This window comes from Homalodisca vitripennis, chromosome 1, assembly GCF_021130785.1.
Source record: "Homalodisca vitripennis isolate AUS2020 chromosome 1, UT_GWSS_2.1, whole genome shotgun sequence".
Taxonomy (NCBI): Eukaryota; Metazoa; Arthropoda; class Insecta; order Hemiptera; family Cicadellidae; genus Homalodisca; species Homalodisca vitripennis.
Window position 1 is genome coordinate 207,916,704 of NC_060207.1, and position 24,129 is coordinate 207,940,832.

Genomic DNA, 24,129 nt, shown 5'->3' on the forward strand with positions numbered 1-24,129 from the left:
AATATGTGTAATCAACTGACGGCGGCGTAGTTAGAATAATGAATCACTTTTTCAATACTGAACTTAAACTAATATTATTTAGTGTCCGACATAATATTATTCTTTTAAACCTTTAGAAGCTAGGTTAAAGGGTGAATTGTGGCACTAGTATCTAATTAGTTTCATACGTAGACAGCTGCCTGAAGATTGGAAATACCGGGTAAGCAAACCGACCGATGGGGGGTCCAAAACTTCTAGAGTCAAAGAAGTTGGAGTGCTGCTAAAACTACTCATTCAAAGAATATATATGGTGGTTCATTGCTTAGTTTATAATAATAATAGTCCAGATTATTGTTCAGTGATACAATAAGTAACAATGTAAATAACTACCAATTTTAAACTTTCTAAATAGTAAGTTACTAACTATGTTTGAGTCATCTTACAGAAATACTTTTCAAAAAGTATAAAATGGAAGCACTCTCAAGGGATACGAGCTTTGTAACTTAACAAACAAGAAACACCATTACATTTTTACTTCTCCGCTCGTACCGTGCAGTGCTGGTAAACTAGGCTACTTGTCCTATTATATTACCATTTCAACATAAACGTTTCAGGGAAAAATAATTTACTCAGTTAAAATAACCATTTTTCTATGATCACACTACACACTCAAAATATTACTCAATAGAGTGTAACTAAATGACTTCATTTTAAAAATAATAATGGTTTGTTCTCAGTATAAATAAACCATAGTTACAACCGATTTAAAACTATATGTAAAAATAAATTTAAATTTAATAAATGACCAAAGACATTTTTTTATATGCAAAAATGTAAATATGATAAATAAATACAATTTAACGCAATAATAATATGAAGGTCAAGATGCAGGCAACGGTAATTCAACGGAGAAACATAAAAAGGATCAATCATCATGATTGTCTCTTGGTATAATTCTTTAGTAAAATGTTTTCCGTTGTCATCATGTCGCATGATCGTCTGGTTGTTTGTTGCTCTAGTGGAATTTGTACTCAAATCTTGTTTATTTTATAATTGTTTTGAACTAATAAATCTCCAAGACGTGTGTTTAATACAATAATATTATGGAATTAAAAGAAAATTCTCTCTCATATTCAGGCGAATTTAGGACTGTATAGTCCTTTCATACACTGTGTGCTTGCGTACATTTTTTATAAAAGCATATTGTAGTTTTTAAAATCAGAACGTAACATATGTGATTTTTAAAGTTGATTATTAAAGTATAAGTACTCTACCATTACACGTTTTACAATTAGAATAAATATTAAACTAAAATTTATGAAACAAGATGAACAGATATTCCGTAACATGGAAACGCTCAATTGTTCTTTGTAAAATTGTAAAGAACAATGTCAGTTCCACGCAGTTTTTCACTGACAGTTTATTGTTGGTTCGGAACAATAGAAATTCCGATGTTTCCGCAGTTACGTATAAATCTGTACTTAGTGTTTCCGTTTTAAGAGTAGAGAGCAACAGTCAAGGACATAGAAATAAATGTGCCTGTTCTCATATTGGGACGCCCTTTTTTACTATAAACTCGCATTACCAGTGCTATTTTAATAAATCAATGCTTTTATTAAAGTATACAGTTTTCATCACATAATTATAAAAATGTTCCTAAATTGTATTTAAAAAATATTCAATTGTGTAACTTACTAAATGTATTTAAAACGGTTTTAATTTAGAATTAAACAAAAATTTCGTATATCACTACTACTACTTATCTATTACAATTCTTTATCCATTAAAAAAAAACTAAATGAAGTATTTATTATCATTTCTTTTTTACTTTTGTTATTAAGTTTTACCGTTCAATTTTAAGTTAACTTATCTGTGTATATAGTTAAGTATTTTCTTACTGTATAAATTTTAATTTAGATAGGAATCAGTACACTAGACATTGACGCTATAAATATATAGTTTATTTTACATATTGTATTGATTAACTTAATTGCAATATGTCAATTGTTTAGTTTATTTCAATAAGTTGTAAACGATTATTTTGATATTCACGATAAATTAGTTGGGCATGAAGTAAAAATATATTATTATCACAAATGGATACTATTACAATATGCTAATCATTGTAGCGAAATACATAATGGAGCCTAATATAACTGCTGTGCTCAAATTATATTCACCTCAAAGAACCTGAGGATAACCAAGGTCACATTCCTTTGGTGAACTAAAACGAGCTATGACGTCATAAGCCCAAGTCAGGGTTTTACTCTATGTTCCATTTCATGTTCCTTTACGTATTTATTTGAGTAAGACAACCTGGACGGGATTTTAATATGTTTGCCAGTGGTCTTTTGCTAACGATATACCACAGCAAAGAATAAATGTACAGTTATTACATGATTTAAAATTTTAATTGACGTGCGAAAGTCACTATAACAACACATTTTGGACGAATGCAGGATAAATATAAAGTACATGAAATGTTATTTATGGGGGTTTTTGCAGTCATACTTAATAGTGTATAATCGGTTAACTGTTAAACAAATATACATTAGTATTATTTAAGAGGGAAGTAATGTTTCAAATATAAAGAATATCCAAATTTTGTTATATAAATAGAAGTAAAAAAAAAAGCTATTACTAATCATATACCAATTTTTCTTAACAGTTTAACTACATTAAATAAAACTTCCACAGAGAGTTATAATATTATTAAACGAGAGTAAATCACGATATTTTAGACAACATCGTAAACTTGCAAAGCGATGTTAAATGGCCACTTCTAGATACTTTTAAATGTGGCACTCACATGAACAATAACACGACTCTTCCACCTCTTATAATATATTCTGTATTAAAAATATATCGAATAAATATTTAACAGTGAATCTCAAATGAGACGGGAAGGAATTCGTGAGTATGCGTATATGAGTTAAAGACGATGGGTAAATTGGGTATAAACTGTAATCACTACTTGTGCATTGCGAGGAGACAATAGTTGAATGTTACTTCAGGATAACCAATAGAACCATTAGATAATTTAAATACGCGCATTAAAATATTATAATTACTGGTAAGCAGTATAGATTTAACTAACTTAAGGTAATTTCCAAGGCTTTTCTTTCTTCCTAACAGAAAACCAATATACATATGTATTAACATATAAGAGGGTTTTCTATATTTCCAACCAAACTACAGTCGGTGTACTACTCTGCTAGATTAAATCATACAGGACATTTTGGATATATTTTGTAAGTATCAATGTAAACATTTAATCGTGTGGCACGATCTAACAGCAGATTTATGTTTTCGAAAAATAAGTTTTCATTAACGGAATGATTTCTCGATAAAAAGGTTTTTAACAGTTTATACCAGTGGACAGAAAACATTCATTTTTAATTATTAGAAGATATGAATTAGGAGAATGTACAAAATTTAATATCATATAGCTAAATAATAATGCAAGGTTAAACGTAGGTCAGCGTATAGTACTTTCCGTTCACCTTCAGATAACACAGTAGATAACATGCTTGCCTAGAGAATGGCTCCCAATCAGAAATACATTTAATCAGTGACACCAGTCAAAATACATAGTAAGAAGATATTTAAACGTTTAGTTTGCAAAGAAAGTAAAATTGCAGGTTATGCTAAAAAGCTTTTTATGAAAACAACTATTACGAAGCAACTTTATTTTAACATAATTAATTAATTATTTAATTTTAACATAACATATTTTAAGGTAATTAAAGAAATTATCTAATTAACCTTCACAATATTCTCTTCCTTATATGTTACGGATATTTATAACGTAAAGTTTGGAAGACCGAAGTATATCTCTTTCCACTGGTAAAAAAATAATTTATCGACTGAAAAATAAAGAACTTAAATAAAAAAAGATAAAAAAGAAAATTGGCAAAACATACCTGAAATCTGCTTGGAGTCCAGACATGAAAAAATCAACTCAGGCTTTTCTCAATTCTTAATGAACAGGATGCAAACCACGGTACGCGAATTAAGAGCACTATCACACGTCATACTATCGCAGGCAAAGGTGCGGATACTTTCTTTTCTTTCTTTGTAACGGACTAATTATGTTTTCACCTGATGAAGAGAATAGATTTTAATCTTTGAAAATTTTGTCTTATTCATTGTTTAATATATAAAAATGGCAAACTCAATTCATCTTCTCAAACCTTTTATGGTAATAACAAACTTAAAAAAATAATTCTCTGTCTGTTTAACAATATTTTTATGCAATGTGTTTTAATGTTGTCATCATGAAAACGTACCCACAGACCAATTTAACCAGAGTCAAGTTTTGACCGAAAAAATCAAGACCCCCCAGTAACCGATGTTTACCATTTTAAATAGATATTTAGTGATAAAGAGGTACAGTTTTACGAAAAATTTCAAAACTATTTGTAGTGCCAGTTGATCTTGTTTATTACCTAGGTTTATAAAGTTTATTATATCCCTAATTTATCATATAATTTTCTTAAACTTGGTATCTTTGGGACTCTGATTTAAATATTCTAAATACGCATAATGACTGGAAACCTGTTATCATACTAAGTTTTTAATTTATTTTACGTTTATATATTTAAAGATGCCTTTTAGAAAATAAAGTGTCAACAATGTTTTTATTTAACACATCTTTGAGCAATAAAGGTATACATCACATTTCCATTGGTTACTACAAATCAATCTCAAATAAAACAAAATCAAGCGAATGTTTGCAATTTTTTCGTTTTTTTTGAAGTTTTATGTATCAAATTCTGATTTGTGTTTTGTCCAAAAATAATATCTGGAAAGGTAGGTAGAATTCTGGGACACTCCATATATGGCAATTTTAATATTCCTTTGAGTGCTGCTCTGATATATACAGAATTTTTAATTATTTTCTATCAAATATTTTAAATTTTTAAACACAGTAATTGGGGTAAAAATTTTCATATTCGTCTATTATTTTAAAAAATAGCAGCTTTTTGAAGGTTTACACGCAGAATAACTTGAAATCGGTTGGTAAAGGGATTTATATATATATATTATATATATATATATATATATATATATATATATATATATATATATTTATATTTATTTATATAAAAGTAAAATAATATACTATAATAATAGCAGTTTATCAATTAGTGACTGACTTTGACACATATTACCATATTGGGTGTACCTAACCTCAAAGAAAATGTACGGGAAAACGCGTAAATCATCCAGAATAAGATGTAATTTGGTTGAATTTTCTACTTGACTTTATCATTTACTGACAGAGACGTAATATTAAACTATATATATATATATATTCAATGGCAGGATTAACTTGGGAATTGAAATCATCAATTGCGATTTGCAGAATTAGAAAGTTATGATTAGCAGGGCAACTACTTTAATGGTTAAACCTTTTTCAATCTTGATAACTCACTACTATATTAAATTAGAAGGAAATATTTGGATTTGTTAGATCAGTAGACAACAGAATCCTTTAAGGCGAAAATTACATAATAGGCTACTGGTTTTTCTATAATGGATAGTTTTCATCGTCTATTCCACTTTGGCAAGTTTCTCTAGATACAAGTAGAGTTTCAAATCGTGTAAGTTAAGTAAAGCAGGAAACTAAATATTGTACTAAAATCATAAACAAAGCCATAGAAGGTAACAAGATATAAATAGAGGATTTATTGAACTAATAAATTACTTATCTGTAGGTGAAAATAATGCATTATTGCAATACTTGAAAACATGTGATTAAACATCCTCAAGAAAGAAAACACTTATTAATTACAAGAACAAAAACTAAAAAAATTTTATTGATTATAAAAAGATAAAAGATTAGTTGGATAAAGATAAAATTTATATTTCGACATTCTTTAGCCACATTTTGAATTTGAGACGGAATGTACAGTATATTTTGCCACAATACTAACTGGAAATTTGTCCAGGAATTAACAAATATCAAACCGTTTGTTAAAATATAATATTTATTTACTCACTATTTTTTCATTCGACATGTTTGTCCTTGAAGTTACTAACCATTATTTTGCACCCACAGCAACGGCAAGTTTCTCGCCTCTTCCATGTCAATGTCACTCGATACTGTTTGTCTTAATGTGGAGTTTACTGTGAAGCAGAGTTAATTAACGAGTTTTATTATAAGAGTTAGAAAGTTTGCAATTCAAATGGTAACACGAGTTGTTCTTTTTCTTTGTGGGGTCGTCAGTTTGAAAGTTCAAAAGTTCTAATTATACCATTGACAACCGAAAAACTCATTTTCAGGCAGTCATGTGATTGAAATAAGGAATTAATTAACACTGCACTTTTTTCTTACTAAATATTTGTCAACGTATTGATAGTCCTAATTGCATTTATTTCCATTGCTATTAACATAAATAGAAGTGATGGCAGGTACCTAGATGGGAAAATTGTGTAGATCTGTGGGAAGTAATTACTAAATTGATCCTGATAAATTCACCATTACCATCAACTGATGCCACACCATAAATAGTTACATTTGTACCCACACAGAGCACGTATATAGGGTGGTTACTTAATGTCGCGTGATCTGGTCATAATCTACCTACCGGACGTCGGATTTCGATACATGAGGATTCAAACCATATTGTCAGAACAGTAACATTTAGAATCTCTCAAGTTTAAACTCACACTCCAACTTGGGAGTAATATGTCTCAAAACTTTCTAATAGTGTATTTTGTAAATATCATACAATCAGCATATAAACCTATTTGGAATGGTTTTACTGTACAAGAACTAGAAATTGAGCTTTCAATACTAGCAGATTATTGAAATCACATATTCTTGAAGGTACTCTAACAAAGTTTAAGTTGTAATTGCTCGTCACAGCACGAACAGAAAAAATCAAGGTTATCCAAACCTCAACGCTATATTCGGAACTAAGGTGAGAGAGAATCCAATAAAAATGTCGATCCCGATAACAAACTTGATCACGAGGATGATGAGAAAAACTTTGCGACCAGAAACGGACTAGATTTATAGCCACTAGGTATTTTATTACATAGTAAAAACTAGAGCAACCCGTCTGAAGTTAAGTTGTATAATAGAAGGGATTTTTGATTGCAAGGATTTACGATTGCAATACTCATTCCCAAATAACCCCACTTTCAGAGTTTAAAAGTGTACTTATGTAACGTAATTTATAATTTTTTTTATTAGTGTTGGATTCATTGACATTACAGTATTTTCAAATATTACGGATTTTTAGTTATTTTACTATTACAAATAATGTAGTGTTTTCTGGGTAATAATAATCAAATATAAAGCAAAGGTGCTGTCAGCCCAAACTACGCTTTATAAGATTCAGACAATAGATAAAGGCAGAAATTGTATTAAAAAGATGGCTAAAGCATCTCTTACTAAAATAGTCAGATGATATAGTTTGTGGAGGTGTTGCCATATCTCTGTTGACAACTTGATGTTCCCTGCGTTAGGCATTGTTTGGCGTTAGAAGGAAAATTGAAGCAAAAAAGCTAAGTGGTTATTGGTCTTCTTGTGTTGTGGTTTTAAACTATGTAACCTGTATTTGCGTTTGTTTTAATAGAATATAATCCGGACAGCTTAAAACCAGGTATGTGAATGGCCAGAAGGCCAATGACAACAATATTATATAGAAAAATAGAACGAAATTGTTAGTGAATGTTTATTTTTCAAGCATGTTTACTTTATACCAATCTACATTCAGCTGTGTAATAATAAGAAACTCAACAGAAACGCAACGATAAACGAGTTTGATAAAGACAACATTATTTTTTTGAAATTTTCAGTCTAGTAAAATAGTGTACGCGTCCAAGAGAGCTTTTAACGACGTCTTCTTATTCTACATTCAAGTTAACTTAGCGAAGCATATGGAATTTCCGCTTTAAAACTAAAACTGTCATACTAGACATTTTCAAAATTATTGCAGATGAGCCCCGTACATGTTTCAGAAACTTACATCATTAGGCGGTAAAAACTGATATGGAATACATGGGGTTGTAAAAACTTACAAATAAAATATACACCTTAACGTTATAGGAATAAATAGTAATAGAAACTGTGAATAAACATTAAGGCTGGAGACCTACTTCACACAGGATTAAAAACTTAGTGGACAGTAGCCAGTTATAGAGAGAAACAAAATTTTTGAATTCTCCAAAATGTTCTTCTTTCTTCTTGATATGGCTGGAAGATAACAGAAATAGAGAATAGTCATGAATACGAGATTAGAACTACAGGCCCTTAGAAATTTCCAAATATGGACTTGACATTTTGCACTGAACCTTAGCGAAAACCTAAGAGTTCGGGACATGTTGTGTGGTGTACTCTTCCCTTTTTGCAAGGTTATTAACGGAATGTTTTATACAGAAATAAAATGTGTATTTGTTGAGCGCTGAAAAGTACCTCGTTTACATTTAAATCGTATTGAATGATATTGTTACTGAATTAATTTATAAAGCAAATTTGATCAAGTAACAGAATGAAATTCTCTGTTTCCTGTCAATGAAATCAACAGGATAAAAGCGCTGGTTAAATGAAAGTCTAGAGGGAACTGTATTGTTACAAGCTTCCACTGGGACGGCACATTTGTTATTTTAGGCTTCCTTGAACCGATCAGAATTCATAAAAACCTGTATTGAATGAATCGAAAGAGCTTTCTTCTCATATTCTTAAATAGTTAATGGTAATTATATTCATTTACAGTAGGGAAATATTTTAATAACGCAGAAATATGAAACTTATTGCTATTTTTTAAACAAGGCGAGTGTTAATATTATTGATCTTGTAAAATCAACTAAACTGGGCCGTACGCATTTATTCCATGACACCCTCTAGATAGTTTTTAAAAAGCATTACTCTAATTACTGTAATTAATCGTTTGCTCATATGAACACTTTTATAGGATTTTAATATCTATACTATTATAAAACAATCAATTGGTGTGTGTGTGTGTGTGTGTGTGTGTGTGTGTGTGTGTGTGTGTGTGTGTTGACGTAAAACCTAGTAGATCATTTACATGGGACATTCTTAGGGTTCCTGGTTAACCCTTTAGGCCTACGTTATTTAGAAATCCACTATCCACTCTCTAACTCGTTCAGAAGTTAACTTGACTGCAGACGGACATAAACATACATAAATATTATTTAATGAATAAAATTATCAACTGGTGAAGGAGCTTCATTAATGCTCAGCCAACTAAATTTCTTAGTGGTAATTACAACTTCAAATATATTTCTAAATACATAATTAATAATAATAATATATTTAAATTATGTTTTAAAATACATTTTAAAATAGAAAATTAATAATAATATATTCAAATACATTTAAAGGTAAACAATATAGATTTATTAATTGTAAATTTTATTTCGGCAATCCTTTTACACCTTCGGTACACATAATTATGAACACATAGAGTTCACTTGTAAAATATATATATATTTTTTATTGTAGTTTTAAATAAATAAGAGTAAATTTTAGATTTTATTAAGATTATTTCAATTTATTTCAGTATGCTTAAAGTGAGATAATTACTTAATAAGTGCCTGACAGAAAGAAATTAATAATTTTAATAAGATTTTTTAAAGGAAAGTTACTAAAATAATAAGGTATTTTATATATGCCTTTATTTACATTTTGGGTGATAAAACTATTGCCTCTACTACATTGTTTAATCATAATTATTAGAAATTCATAAACTTATTGTTCTCTTGTGAAATTGTACTTTTATCTGAAGCCGCAGGTGCTTTACTAAAGATTGCAAAATTATTATAACAGATTGTACATGTATAATTTTTTTTAACGCTTTACGGTATACAAACACAGATTTTGTTACTTAATGCTGTTTACGGATGAAGTTAAATGTGGAATAGGATTCACTGGTTTCCAGTTCCCAACAAATCCCAGTGGAATCTGTATTGTTCAAACTCACCGCTGCCTCAGTGTTCTGGACATCGCCGAAACAATAGTTCAGAGGTTTCAACAAAAGGTTTCCAATCAATCTGTAAACGGAAGTTACTGTTCAGTTCCAACGGTGAACAGACGTTCTCCGTTAGCTTTTGGTTTTTAATCGCACAATTCAAATTGTGTTTGGCTGACCGATTACAAAGCCAAATCGATTACAAAGATTCCACGTCGAACTCGGTGTTCCTCATATATAAATGAAGCTCCATGTATTATTTTAATCCTATTGGAGTTTACGTTTCAATCAGTACAGACATTTATTACTAATACTTGCAAAAACTAAAATTTACATTTATCTTAGTCAGACCTTAGCTTCAGATATAATACGAAGACTCGTGTGCAAAATATGCTTCAGGTCCAAGGAAATGTTTAGTTTCAGTTGCTAATAAAAGTAATGAAAACGAAACAGAAAGTGCAACTATAATTGATCTGGTTCTTTCATACTAAATTAAATATATGGTGTTAAAACATTTTCAAAGTGGTTTTTACATTTGTTGATTATAGATTTGCTAAATACATTACACTCCTAATAGCAGTAAAGTGTGTGTTTTGCCCCTTTATCTAGCCCATATTTCTCAAATTGTCTATTTATAGAAAACACTCACTATAGAGTTCTCAATTAGTAAATAGGTTTTAATGCATATTTTAAATCATTCTTTTCTATTCATATGAAAATAAAATAGTTGATGTGAGTCACTTCTAAACGTTCTTGAAAAAACGGTGGTTATATTAAGACTGCAAGCAACTTTTTCTAAAAAAAATATTGGTTTGGGGCATTTGAATTTTACTGAATAATAATCAAATAAGGAATAACGTACGAATATAGATCAGGTTTAGAATGTTTGTGTGCACTTTAAATACATGAGTTTAACCCACGTATACTAAATGTTAATATACAAATTTTTTTTGTTTTTATTATGATGACCTTAAATATTCTCGAACTCATAAAATTTAAGTAGATACTGGTGGAAATTAAAACTGCACCTTTTTAGAAATATTCAGGTTTATTAAATCAATCCAAATTTCAATTATTAACCTTGCATTCCACCAATGAAATGTTTTGCACAATAGTTTAAAATTACTACTTCCTTAGGCAAGGCACTTTCGATTTAACATGGACTCACTGTCCTCCAAATACGTGTGTATAAAATATAAAATAAAATAATAATCTTGAATAAATTTGTATGAAATAAAATAAATAGGCTTCTTCTCAAAATTAATAAAATAAAAATTATAAAACTTCTTTAAAATAAAATTCTCAAACAAATCTAAACAGTTCTCAACAGGAATTTTTCACAAGTTCCTACAGGATATGGTGCAGCACCTGCAGCTCTTAATTTTAACTAGAATCCCTATAATTTCAATTAAATTTCTACGTTTGACTTTAAATAAATAACTCCTTTACAATTTAGATATATATTAGTCCACACTCAACAGAATTTGATCGTTAATTTCAAATTTCAATTCCAATTTCAAATTAATTCACTTCTTAAATTTTCAAATTTCAAATTTAGAAAAATTTAATAATTCAGTCAAAAGTACTTAGCTCTTTGGTCGTGAAGGTCTTGGAGTTCGGTATTAAAATAATCTATACCAACGGATCCTACGCCCGACACTACTTTTAAAACTCGCACTAAAGACTTTACTCTATCGCTTCTCAACTCGGAATGGAAGCAGAGCGTGTTTTCTTGGCCTGCACCGACTACGCTCCTGTTCCTGCAGGCCTGTTTGAATCACTCTCAACGCAGGTTCGCCGCCTAACAAAAGATTGAGTCCACTGTAGACTATTGTTTAGCAGTCACTGCCATCAAGTCAGGTCTAGACCAGATTCCAAGCGCGTTGTGCCTGCCGCTGGATTACAATATAAATTTACTTTTTTATTCCCTATCCATTTACAATTCTAAAATAAAATTTTATTTATTAAATTTTTATTTTTATTTAAAGTATACCATGTAATTGGTATACACACCCCCCCTTAAAGCGCTTGGTATCTGCCAAGTTTAATACTTAAATCTAAGAAATTTATCTCACATCCTTTAGAAATTGTATTTTCCACCTAGCCTTAACATGCATCATCAAATCTACAAAACCCTTTTTTTTTATTTATAATATTTGTTTTAATTTATTTTTGATAAATAGTTGTAAGAAGTGGCAGCATACTAGTTGTCAAGTTATTTTAACCAAGCGTTAATTATTATAAATTCTTTTTAAAAGAGTCCATACATTATCAGATTGTTTTTTGAAAACTTAACAATTAAATTCCCCAATAGAAACCTTGACCTAAACTATGGCAAATATTAAGAGTCCAATTGCCACCTACCTTTTTACAATTCTAAGTCCTACCATAAAGATAGTCCATCCAGATAATCCTTCACAATGGGTAGAACGAGGTAGTCGGTGGTTGTTGTTGTGGGATGTTTATTGCAGGTCCGGTCCGTAATTAGTTGGGTCGTCCTTGGAACCTTTGCCCTGCACGGCTGTGTGTGTTGGCTCGCCCATTCACTGGTTGTCGCAGCTTCATATAGAATTAAAAACATATCCCCAGACGGGGGTGTCAGTTCTTATTTTATTATTTTTACCTATACCGTTGTTTATCATAGAAATAACAGTCTTTTTTCTTCTGTTCCCCTCTTCCTTGGCATAAATTTTATCAAACTAACAAGTTTAAATTAATATTCCAACATTCGTGTTAGTTATTAATTTACATACAAACATAAATAACACATGTTAATAACATTAATTACGGACCATGAGTTTCGGATTTGTGCATTATTCAGAAAATAAATACTGAATTGTTTTAATACACTCCTCCTCTCCCAAACCATGTAGTTATCGCAACTGTTTACTTCACCTGTGCCCTTTTATCTAAATCACAAACTTTTTTTATTCCTCTTGAGGTTTCTTCAAGTTTAAAATACATTTTTACAACATTACAATTCAAGTTAATATTTACAATTTAACAGGGCTGTAGAATTTCCTCAATTGTTCAATATATTTTAATTTAATCTTCCTTGTCACTGAAATTTCTCAAATCAAACATACATACATACAGCGTACATCCAATATAGTTTTTCTTCATTCTTACAACTAATTTAATTCGTCATAATTTTTAATCAGTTCTTTTTTTTATTTTGTAATTCAAATTATTTACCCCTCGGTAATTATATTGTTTTTTTGTTATATTTAAATATGCATTCTTCTTTCCCCAGTGGGTTTCACATCCTGCAAGTGTATTCTACGGAATTCATTCAATTCTTTTAAATTTTGAACCACATATGAGTTGGAGCTAATAATTGAAATTATTCTGAATGGTCCTTCATATTTCAGATCTAGCTTATATCGCTGATTTGTAATTCTACAATAGACTACATCATACATTTTTAATTACCTGTGATTTCGGTTGTATCGGTTTCTTCTCGAATTCAGCTCATTTTGTCTTTTTTAAATTTTGAATAGCTTCAACCATCTTTGCATTCTTATCTTTGCTCCATTTTTCATCACAAATATCTTTAATTTGCCATTTTAGTGACAAACCATCATTTGCTTTGAAACTGAACATCAATTCAAATGCAGACGACTTTATGCTTTCATTGTGACAAGTATTTAGGGCCATTTGCACATGGTACAAATCCTTGTCCCAATTCTTTTTACAGTCATGATAATAAGCTGTCAGAATTTGATTTAAATTTCGAATTTGCCTTTCACTTTTATTTCCTTGAGGAGTATAAGGTATAATGGTCCTTTGTTTTATGCCCAAATTAAACAAATAATTTTTGAACTCCTCGCTGACAAAATATGTTCCATTATCCGTCACGAATTCTTCAGGCAAAGAAAAATTTTTGAAAATATTATTTTCTAATGCATTAATTACATTACCTGAGGTGCATTTCCTGAGTGGCATTATCCAATTATATTTGGTGAAGTCATCTACAGCTATCAGGATGTATTGCATTCGATTGGAAGACGCAGGTAATGGCCCATAAATATCCATATATAACTTCTGCATTGGACGACTGCTCAGATTGCTGTTCAAAGGTCCTTGGTCCCTCCAGTTGCTACTTTTTGCTTTCAAACACACTTCACAACATTTTACATTATTTTTCACATAATCATTTAGTTTAGGGTGATAAAACCTTTCATTTATTTTCTGTTGTGTTTTTAAAATGCCGAAGTGACAGCCAGACAATGAGTTGTGATAATACTCGTATACGACCTTGAATAAGTGCTCAGGTAAATAGATCCTTTTAGAATTGTTTTTATTGTTCACATAAAATAACACCCCTTTTTCCACACTGTAAACATCACTATTGGTATAGTTCAATACACCCTCCATAATTTTAGTTATATTTACATCCTGCTTCTGATGCGTTTTTAAGTCCATAAAGCTAAAAGGCATCGTACTTATACTATTTATAGACACTGTTTCCTCTCTTATTACTAAGTCCTTATTATTTACAGTTTCATTGTTCATTTTTATAGAGTTATCATTCATCTTGTCCTTATTCACTAATTTTTCTAGTTCATGTAACACATTGTGGTCAACTTCACTATCTTGAAATAATCTAGATAAATAGTCCGCTACTGGGTTCTGATTACCTTTAACATGCGTAATTTTAAATGGTAGAGACAATATAACCTCCACCCAGCGCCCTAATTTTCCTAACTTACGAAAGTGGGACAATACCCAAGCCAATGCTGAGTTGTCGGTCACTAAGTTGAATGGTCTCATTTCTAGGAAATTACGGAATTTATTTATTGAACAGACAACTGCCAAAGCTTCCTTTTGATAGGTAGTAAGTTTCACCTCACTTTTCGTTAAATTTTCTCGAATAATAGGCCACCGGTTTTAAATGTCCATTGTCCGCTTCCTGTAATAAACAGGAACCGAGGGCCTTATCACTCGCGTCGCATTGGACTGTGAACTCCTTGTTGAAGTCAGGGATGGCTAACACGGGGGGACGGGTAACCGCTCGTTTCAGTTTATCGAACGATTCCTGACATTTTTGGTCCCACGCAAATGTGGACGACTTCTTCCTCATTTCATTGAGTGGATGAGCTATTTCCGCATAATTTGGAATAAATTTTAGAGAAATAAACTAGTCATCCCTATGAATCTCGCAATACCTTTCTTGTCCCGGGGCCTCGGAGATTCTAATAACGTCCGTGTACGGTCAGGGTCCATTCTTATAGTGTCTTTGGAAACCAAATGTCCCAGAAAATTTAATTTCATTATAACAAAATTTTACTTTCTCCGGATTCACAGTAAGATTATTTTTCTTTTTAAACACTCTAACACTTGTTTCAAATGCATATAATGTTCCTCCAATGTCTTCGAATACACAATAATATCGTCCAAAAAGGCGAGAGTGCAAGTAAATCTCAATTCTCCTAAGATTTTATTCATATATGACGACAATACCCCACTTCCAATTAATAATCCAAAAGGAATTCGTTTAAAGCTGTAACTTCCGAAAGGTACCGAGAACGTAGTTAACTCCTGGCTTTCCTTCGCTAAACTTATTTGATAAAAACTTTTGGTTAAGTCTATTACTGAGTAATAATTGTTTCCCTTCAAATGGTAATATAGTTCGTGCATGTCGCCTATAGGATAACTCACTCCTTCCAACTTCTTGTTTAACTCCTTGTAATTAACTACTAATCTTTCCGATTTTCCATCTTCCTTACCTACTAAAAAGGCTGGACTCGAGTACTGACTCACACTTGGTTGAATAATGTCCTGTTCCAATAATTCGTCAATAATTTTTTTTATTTTTAATTGTTTAGGTGGATTCAATGGATATGGTCTAAGTTTTACGGGTTCATGATCTTTAACTTTTAATTTATACTCATAATCTAGAGTTTTACCAATTTTGTCGGTAAATACCGTTGGAAATTCCTTTATAATTTTTATTATTTCATTACTGGCCTCTTCGCATCCTATTTTATAAGTGTGATTGGTGTTCATACACGCTACTGTAATATTTTGCACAAATTTTATACACTTTTCTATATTAAAGTCAAATCGACAACAATTATTTTTCAAGTCTATTAACAAACCAGAATGTTTTATAAAGTTCGCTCCTAAAATTGCCTTTTGAGCTAAGTCCTTCACTATAACAAATTCCACTTTCCAGGTGAACATATCTATTTTTATTTTTATATTTACACTGCCGATTACGGACATTTTTTTATTTTCAGCACTCATACATGTCAGGTTAGATAACTGGTAACACTTTATAATCTTATTCTCTAATAATAGTTTATACAGTCTATCACTTAGTATATTTATACTACTACCAGTATCTAATAATACATTTAATGATATATTCTTGCCAAAATCTATTTCTAAGCTGGGCAATGAACTGATATTTTCCGAATTTTTCTTTTGCCAAGTATGATTTAATTTAGCAGATAATTCATGTGAATTTTTGTTGGACACAATTTTAGGTAACCGGGAAAGTTCGCCCTTCCTTAACTCATTGTTCGAACTTTCCCTACTAACTAGTTTTTTGACTCCTGTACATTACGACCTACATTTTCGGGGTTTATAGCTGGAGTGTGGTTTACAATAGGTCTCCGCTGGTTTACAACAGGTTTCCTGTTTACCTCCCGGCACTGATAAGCATAATGACCAGGTCTATTACATTTATAACAAGTTATTGTTTCTTGCCTCTCCCTGATGCTGTTAACCGGTACATTATACTTCCTATTCACATTCAAATTATTCCCTCTTTTCCTCACGTTGTCAGCATAACCTACATTATTCGCCCTTATACACATCTCATCCAGTTCGGAATATGTGCTCGGATTTCCCATAAACACTAGTTTATTTCTGGTTTCAGGATTAATTCCCACCTTAATTAATTCCACAACATCCCTTTCATTTATATTACAACAAAGTACTTCTACTGATTCCTTAATGTCTATAATGTAGTTGGATAAGCTTTCATTATATCTTTGGGGACGGTGCACCTTTTCAAATTTCAAAAGTTCACGCTGATGATATGGCACGAAATAATTCAATAATTATTTCAAGCATTAATTTGACCGTGACATTGTCCTGTTTTATTTCTAATAGTTTCGACAAAAGAGCTCCCTGACTATGTGAAATCGCAATCTCCATAATATCCTCTTCCGTACATCTAGTTTCCTTTTTAAGTTTCAAGATTATTTTAAAGAATTCTAATAATTCTTGAACATTTAATCCATCGCAGATTTTTAACTCTTTCAAATAACGCTCAATGGGGTTCGGTAGTTTATTATAACTTAAATGTGGCCGTCCCGAAACAAACACCTCATCTCTCATATTTAGACCAGACTTATCTTTCACTTCCGGTTTACTAGCCTCTTCCAGCCCACCTTCTATTTCCAGATTGGAATCAGATAACTTACGCACCAAGTTATCAGATGTTTCCTTGTCAATTTTTAGGTTTTTTATTTTTAACAACAATTCACTTAATATACTATTCCGGTTTTCAACATGTTTAGCTATATCCTTTTCTTCGATTTTAAACAATTTACTTAAGTTAGTTAGTCGGCGCTGCCAATGATTTATTTTTGTTTCACACCTAATTCCTCCAGTCTACTTCCTAATACTTGGGTTTCTAACTTAATTTTATCCCATTCCTCCTTGAAAGCGACCTTTCCACTCAGGTTCAAATAATTACTATTTACATCAAGACTTATTAACTGCCGTAACTTTTTCCTTAAATCTATCACTTTAAGACTAGGAGACACTTCCACACCTCTTAACCTAATTTCATAGTCCAATTCCTCCTTGGTTAACAAGTCCACCTTAAGTGCCATTTTAAAAGTTTAATATTAAACACTTTATAAATTTCCAGTATCCAAGCCACTTATTAATGAACAACCACTAAGTTCAATTTTATTAAGGTTCACCAGAATATAGCAGAGTGGCGCACTTATTTGTATACTAAATGTTAATATACAAAATTTTTTGTTTTTATTATGATGACCTTAAATATTCTCGAACTCATAAAATTTAAGTAGATACTGGTGGAAATTAAAACTGCACCTTTTTAGAAATATTCAGGTTTATTAAATCAATCCAAATTTCAATTATTAACCTTGTATTCCACCAATGAAATGTTTTGCACAATAGTTTAAAATTACTACTTCCTTAGGCAAGGCACTTTCGATTTAACATGGACTCACTGTCCTCCAAATACGTGTGTATAAAATATAAAATAAAATAATAATCTTGAATAAATTTGTATGAAATAAAATAAATAGGCTTCTTCTCAAAATTAATAAAATAAAAATTATAAACTTCTTTAAAATAAAATTCTCAAACAAATCTAAACAGTTCTCAACAGGAATTTTTCACAAGTTCCTACAGGATATGGTGCAGCACCTGCAGCTCTTAATTTTAACTAGAATCCCTATAATTTCAATTAAATTTCTACGTTTGACTTTAAATAAATAACTCCTTTACAATTTAGATATATATTAGTCCACACTCAACAGAATTTGATCGTTAATTTCAAATTTCAATTCCAATTTCAAATTAATTCACTTCTTAAATTTTCAAATTTCAAATTTAGAAAAATTTAATAATTCAGTCAAAAGTACTTAGCTCTTTGGTCGTGAAGGTCTTGGAGTTCGGTATTAAAATAATCTATACCAACGGATCCTACGCCCGACACTACTTTTAAACTCGCACTAAAGACTTTACTCTATCGCTTCTCAACTCGGAATGGAAGCAGAGCGTGTTTTCTTGGCCTGCACCGACTACGCTCCTGTTCCTGCAGGCCTGTTTGAATCACTCTCAACGCAGGTTCGCCGCCTAACAAAAGATTGAGTCCACTGTAGACTATTGTTTAGCAGTCACTGCCATCAAGTCAGGTCTAGACCAGATTCCAAGCGCGTTGTGCCTGCCGCTGGATTACAATATAAATTTACTTTTTTATTCCCTATCCATTTACAATTCTAAAATAAAATTTTATTTATTAAATTTTTATTTTTATTTAAAGTATACCATGTAATTGGTATACCACGGTAACCAGTTTATTTTGTTTTCGAAATAATAATAATTCTAACGTATGTAAGTATATGTGCCTTTAGCTTTGTCAGTAGCTGAGAAAGTTTTCCAATTTCATGCTTCGCAACAAGTAAATATTATAAAATTGTATTACCTCTTTTGGTATTTATGGCTGTGTAGAGTACCTCAATGTTGCAGCCCAGTACTGTAATCATGACTTATTAAGTATGTGAATTTATTGTTTGTCAACAAAATAATATTGTTTAATAATATTATCTCTTCCAGTATCTGTGACTGATTTGAATCCCTTCATTTTGTAGCCCTCGTAAATTGTTGGGCCTGTTAACAAGATAACATTGCGTAATGTTGATATGCCTTCTAGTGTCTACGGTTGATTAGGATTCCTTCACGTTGTAGCCCTCGTAAATTGTCGGGTCTGTTAACAAGATAACATTGCGTAATGTTGATATTCCTTCTAGTATCGACTATTCGCTGTTACAGACTGTCTTGAGTAGGCGGAAAGTGCTATGAAGGAATTGTCTGTTAATTTACCAGTGTTTTGCAGTGGTCCTTGCGTAATTTTTGTGCTATGTCATAATTGTTATTTGTGCTCCTCGTGATGTAGTATTGCTAGATGCTACGCGAATGGTAATAATTTTAAGCTTATTGTTGGCAACATTGACCTTTATTTATGCATATACCTCTTTGCAAGCTAATCTTGTATTTTAGGATTCTACACATGTCGTGGAAACGCCGTGTGTTCTTTTTTGAAACTCATTAATAATGAGTAAATAGTCCTGTTATTCTTTAAGCTTTAAGATCACCCACATTTCAATGATGACTTTTTTTTAAATGAACCGTGAGTATGATTTAATGAATTTTATTACTTCTATTGCTGTTTAGTATTTTCAAGTACCTGTCGTAATTTACGTTGACATTAATGTTTCAAGAAACACATTAGTTGATCAAACTGTACAGTACCACAGGACAAACGACATCTGTGAATGTATTGTGTGCTGTGGAGGAAGCAAGTTTAACACTTGTGGGTTTTATGTAGAGCTACAATAACTGTGAGATATTTTCCTAAACGGCAGCACTTTGTCATACAAATGGCCAGTTCTAGTCTTCTTTGCTTACTTTTAACCTGGTTTTCGCCTCATTTCTTTGTCGTCAAGCAATAAGACAATAAGGGAACATTAATACGCAAACATTGATTAGTTCTTGACAAAATATCTTCAATAGTATTTATGAATGAGTGTGAATAACAACTTCACCGAACCAATGCAATATTTTAAAACAGACACTTGCGTCTATTCACAGGGAGCACTCATTTATCAATAAAAGTTAAAAATACTGATCATATTGAAATTGTACTTCCATAATGATGTCTGAATGAAATAGTATTTTATAAAAGATCTGCAAAAGATAAATAACGTACAACAGAGATTCTTTTACGGGTTAGGCAAGTAAGTATTTCATCCCGTGTTTGTTAATCAATTTTTAACTTATGTTAAGTAAATATAAACCACAACTACATAGAATGTAAATGGAGGTTTGATGATTTTTTTTAAATATATCTTATTAATAAATAATATTAAATGATAATATATTATCTATAAAGAACTATTCTTTTCAGCTAATAGCAGTGCTATAGTAAAGACATCGGTTAGAGTTTCCTGATCTTAAAAATAGATCAATGGATACATGGAACACTTATTTGGAATAAATTAATAATATTTGTGTAAGAAAATTCCAAATTATTTCAATTAAATTGTACAATATAATATGTTAAAATTTATATGGGGTTATTTTAGAGAATTATTACTCATCTAAAAATATCATGTATGTAGATATCGTAAGATATGCGGGTCGTCACTGTACACTAAATGGGTCGGGATAAATAATAAGACGTTACATTTAGAGTACCATTGCTCTAAGCCCGCTCATAAAGGAACGGACGGGACACGGAGGTTTACATGACGGTGTCTGGTGGTGGACTGCTGGCTAGCCAGCTTGGACCGTTGGTTGTAGGGTAGTGGCGTGATGTGACGTCACAGGAGAGCAGCCTATGAGCATTCTTTATTCGTATCAGACCACATCGTATGATACATCGCCTGACAATACATACTGCCAACATAACTGGTGCAGACATTAAATATTGCTATGGGTACATTACCAACTTAGTATTTATCACACTAAATACACTACAGATATTTAAATAATGTAGCAAAAGTTTGTTTTTATGATGTTATAAGTGTTTTAGTAATTATATAAATGTATTTTTTTTTATATTTAGTATTTTACTTTACGCCAACAAGAGTGATCCAAGTAGTACAGGTATATACTATAATACAGTGTATTATATAGTGTTAAGGATTATTCGGAAGTAAATAAAATTGAAAATTTTGAAACTTCCCCTGTACACGTAATTTATCGAATTGAGTATGAACTGAGGCGGTGACTCCATTGCATTAATGGAGTCACAAAACGATTAACCAGGCACAAATTCAATGTTTTATAATACAAATCACCGAGGTGCACTATACACAATTTCTCTGATGGGGGATACAATACTTCGACTGAAAAAACAAGGGAATATAATGATACAACGAACAAATACAGGAAAGCATAATAATTCTATCCTACTATATCAGGAAAGGCATGATGTAGGCATTCATTCTCTTTTATGGTATTAAACTATCCCGAAATATTATATAATATAGCATTGTTATCCCCGCGGGACGGCTATCAAGCATTACTTCACGGAGAAGGCATTACCTAATGTTAGCTCTTTTTTCTTATATCCTCGCTGTTACCCTAGCGTTGCCTACAACATATTAGCGGCAACAGTTAGGTTAGACTTCTACGACGAGGATTTTTTAACGCCTGCCATGCTTCTTCAGAGGACGTCATCGATAAGACGAATCGTTTGGGTGAAATATCTATCTGAAATGACCGTCCTATTTCGTCTGGCATCGTGTGCTTCTTCAATAGCTGCCTTAAGTGCGATATATGGGATGCCGTCCAGTCCGGAGGATTTTGATTCTCTTACTTTGCCTCAGGCTGCCTTCGCTTCTGGTAATGTCACTTGGGATGGTTGTCCCTCGCTATTTTCCTCAATGTGATGTCCGTAAAAACGATGCTGTTGGAACAGCTCTTTTACAATTTTGTGCAGCAACACCGGACACATGGCCAATGGCCAATTTTGAGCTTCTTCATAGGGTCTTCCCCTCTGATCATCATTGACCTCTTCGAATAGCTCCTCCCAGCAATCTTTTAGTGGTCTGGATTTCTTTGGCGAGTTTACTACTTGTGTCTTTGTAGTTATTCTGCAGCTCTGCGTAGTTTGCCTTCGTCCTCATCTGCGTGGCCTTTCTCCTTTCTCCTTGACTACAGTTGACAGGTTAAGTGTAAGAAAGGGCCATGAGGCCCTAATTTTGCCTGTTTAAATAAAGAAATTTTCATTTCATTTGTACGTACTGTGCGCGCTCGTGAGAGTGCATGTGTAAAGATTATTTTACTCTTCAACTCACGGCTCCAAACCATGCTAAGCCACAGACAATTGCTAGTGTATCATAAAGAAACTTCCTTAGCAACAATAACAAACAGACTACAGTTGTGAGTTGTTTAGTCAGCTTCTGACTACAACACAGTTTACAAGTTGCCTCTCTGCAGACAACCTATGAGCGGAGTTGATAACGACTTGACTTGCTGGCTGATAATTACTCACAAAGTTTCTCCATTATGACAATTCTTACTTCGTTGTGGCTCTTACTTTACTGCACAGTTGGAGAAAGGTTTAGTTTATTTTTGGATGGTATTTTGAAATATCACATTGAAAATACTAAAAAAACTTAATTTCTGCTAGAAAATTTATTTAAATATTATCAACACTGAGTTTGACGATATTGCATGTTATTCCATGGGATATGGTAGAACTTTAGCAAATATTTTTACAGTTTTGTGTGAGTAGGTATAATGGAAACGAGAAAAATCTCAAGAAATAAATTTCCAAACAAACTGACTGTAATCATTTGAGATCTCATCATGTAATTTTTCAAAACTCCAATTGATTCTCCTTGACAAGATTTGATTTGCGTTGCAGTATTCTCCTTATTTCTTTGATACTTTTTCATTTATGGCTAGGTCTATGGACTAGCCACAGTATTAAATTATACAAAGCATTTCGGAAAGAACGTTGAAAATATTTTTTCTCTATAATAATAAGAATTATTATTGTCATTAGTTAATAATGAGGATGAATAATGACTTGTTACCAATGCATTACAAGCACATGGATAATTTCAACTGTTGGTATATTGCTTTTAAACGTTTACTGGGCACATTTAATACATATGAAGTCTTAGATATATGACTGATATACTTGTTTTCTTGAATACATCTCATCACAATATTGGTAATTTAATAATCTTTAAATATTCAATCTACATTTGTGAAAAATCTACATTTTTATATCCACACTTGTTCGTAAATATGCAAGGAACAAAACACCATAGCAGACTATATTTATAAAAGTAAACAAACATTAGAATACTAAAAACAAGTTTAATCACAAAACATTCATGCTTAACAAGAACCTTATATACAGTCATAAGCTCAAATAAATCCAACAAAGAAAACGTCAGCAGATTATAAAACAGCTGACAGCCTATTTTAAAATGTAACTTGTAAAAACAAACAACAATAAAGCTCCATTCCTTCCAATCACACTGAGAAAAATTCGTGATTTTATCGTAAAAAGACTAAATTATCTTTAAATTCTAGTATTTTTTACACCCAGTATGATTTATTGATGTCAAGTTGTCTATTCCAATATTGTAGGGTCACTCGTGTTGCCCTCATGTTTACTTGTTTAAAATAAGTTTGAGCCACCCCATATCGGAAACCTTACAAGGTTTTTGCTAATCTTCGGTTAAATTTTAAATGAATTTTGTTCTTTAATAGCTGAGGTAGTAATTATGTTATTTCCCAAATTAATTAAGTTAGTGCGATAAGGATAGACCGTGTACCAAACACTGGAAATATATTCAATAAATCTATTAATCTGTTCGTTACTGTGTTAAGTTTCCTTAGAACCTTATCTTAATTATGTTTAAAAAGTATGCTTCAAAACCAATTTAAGTTCTTGTGTAAAGGATAA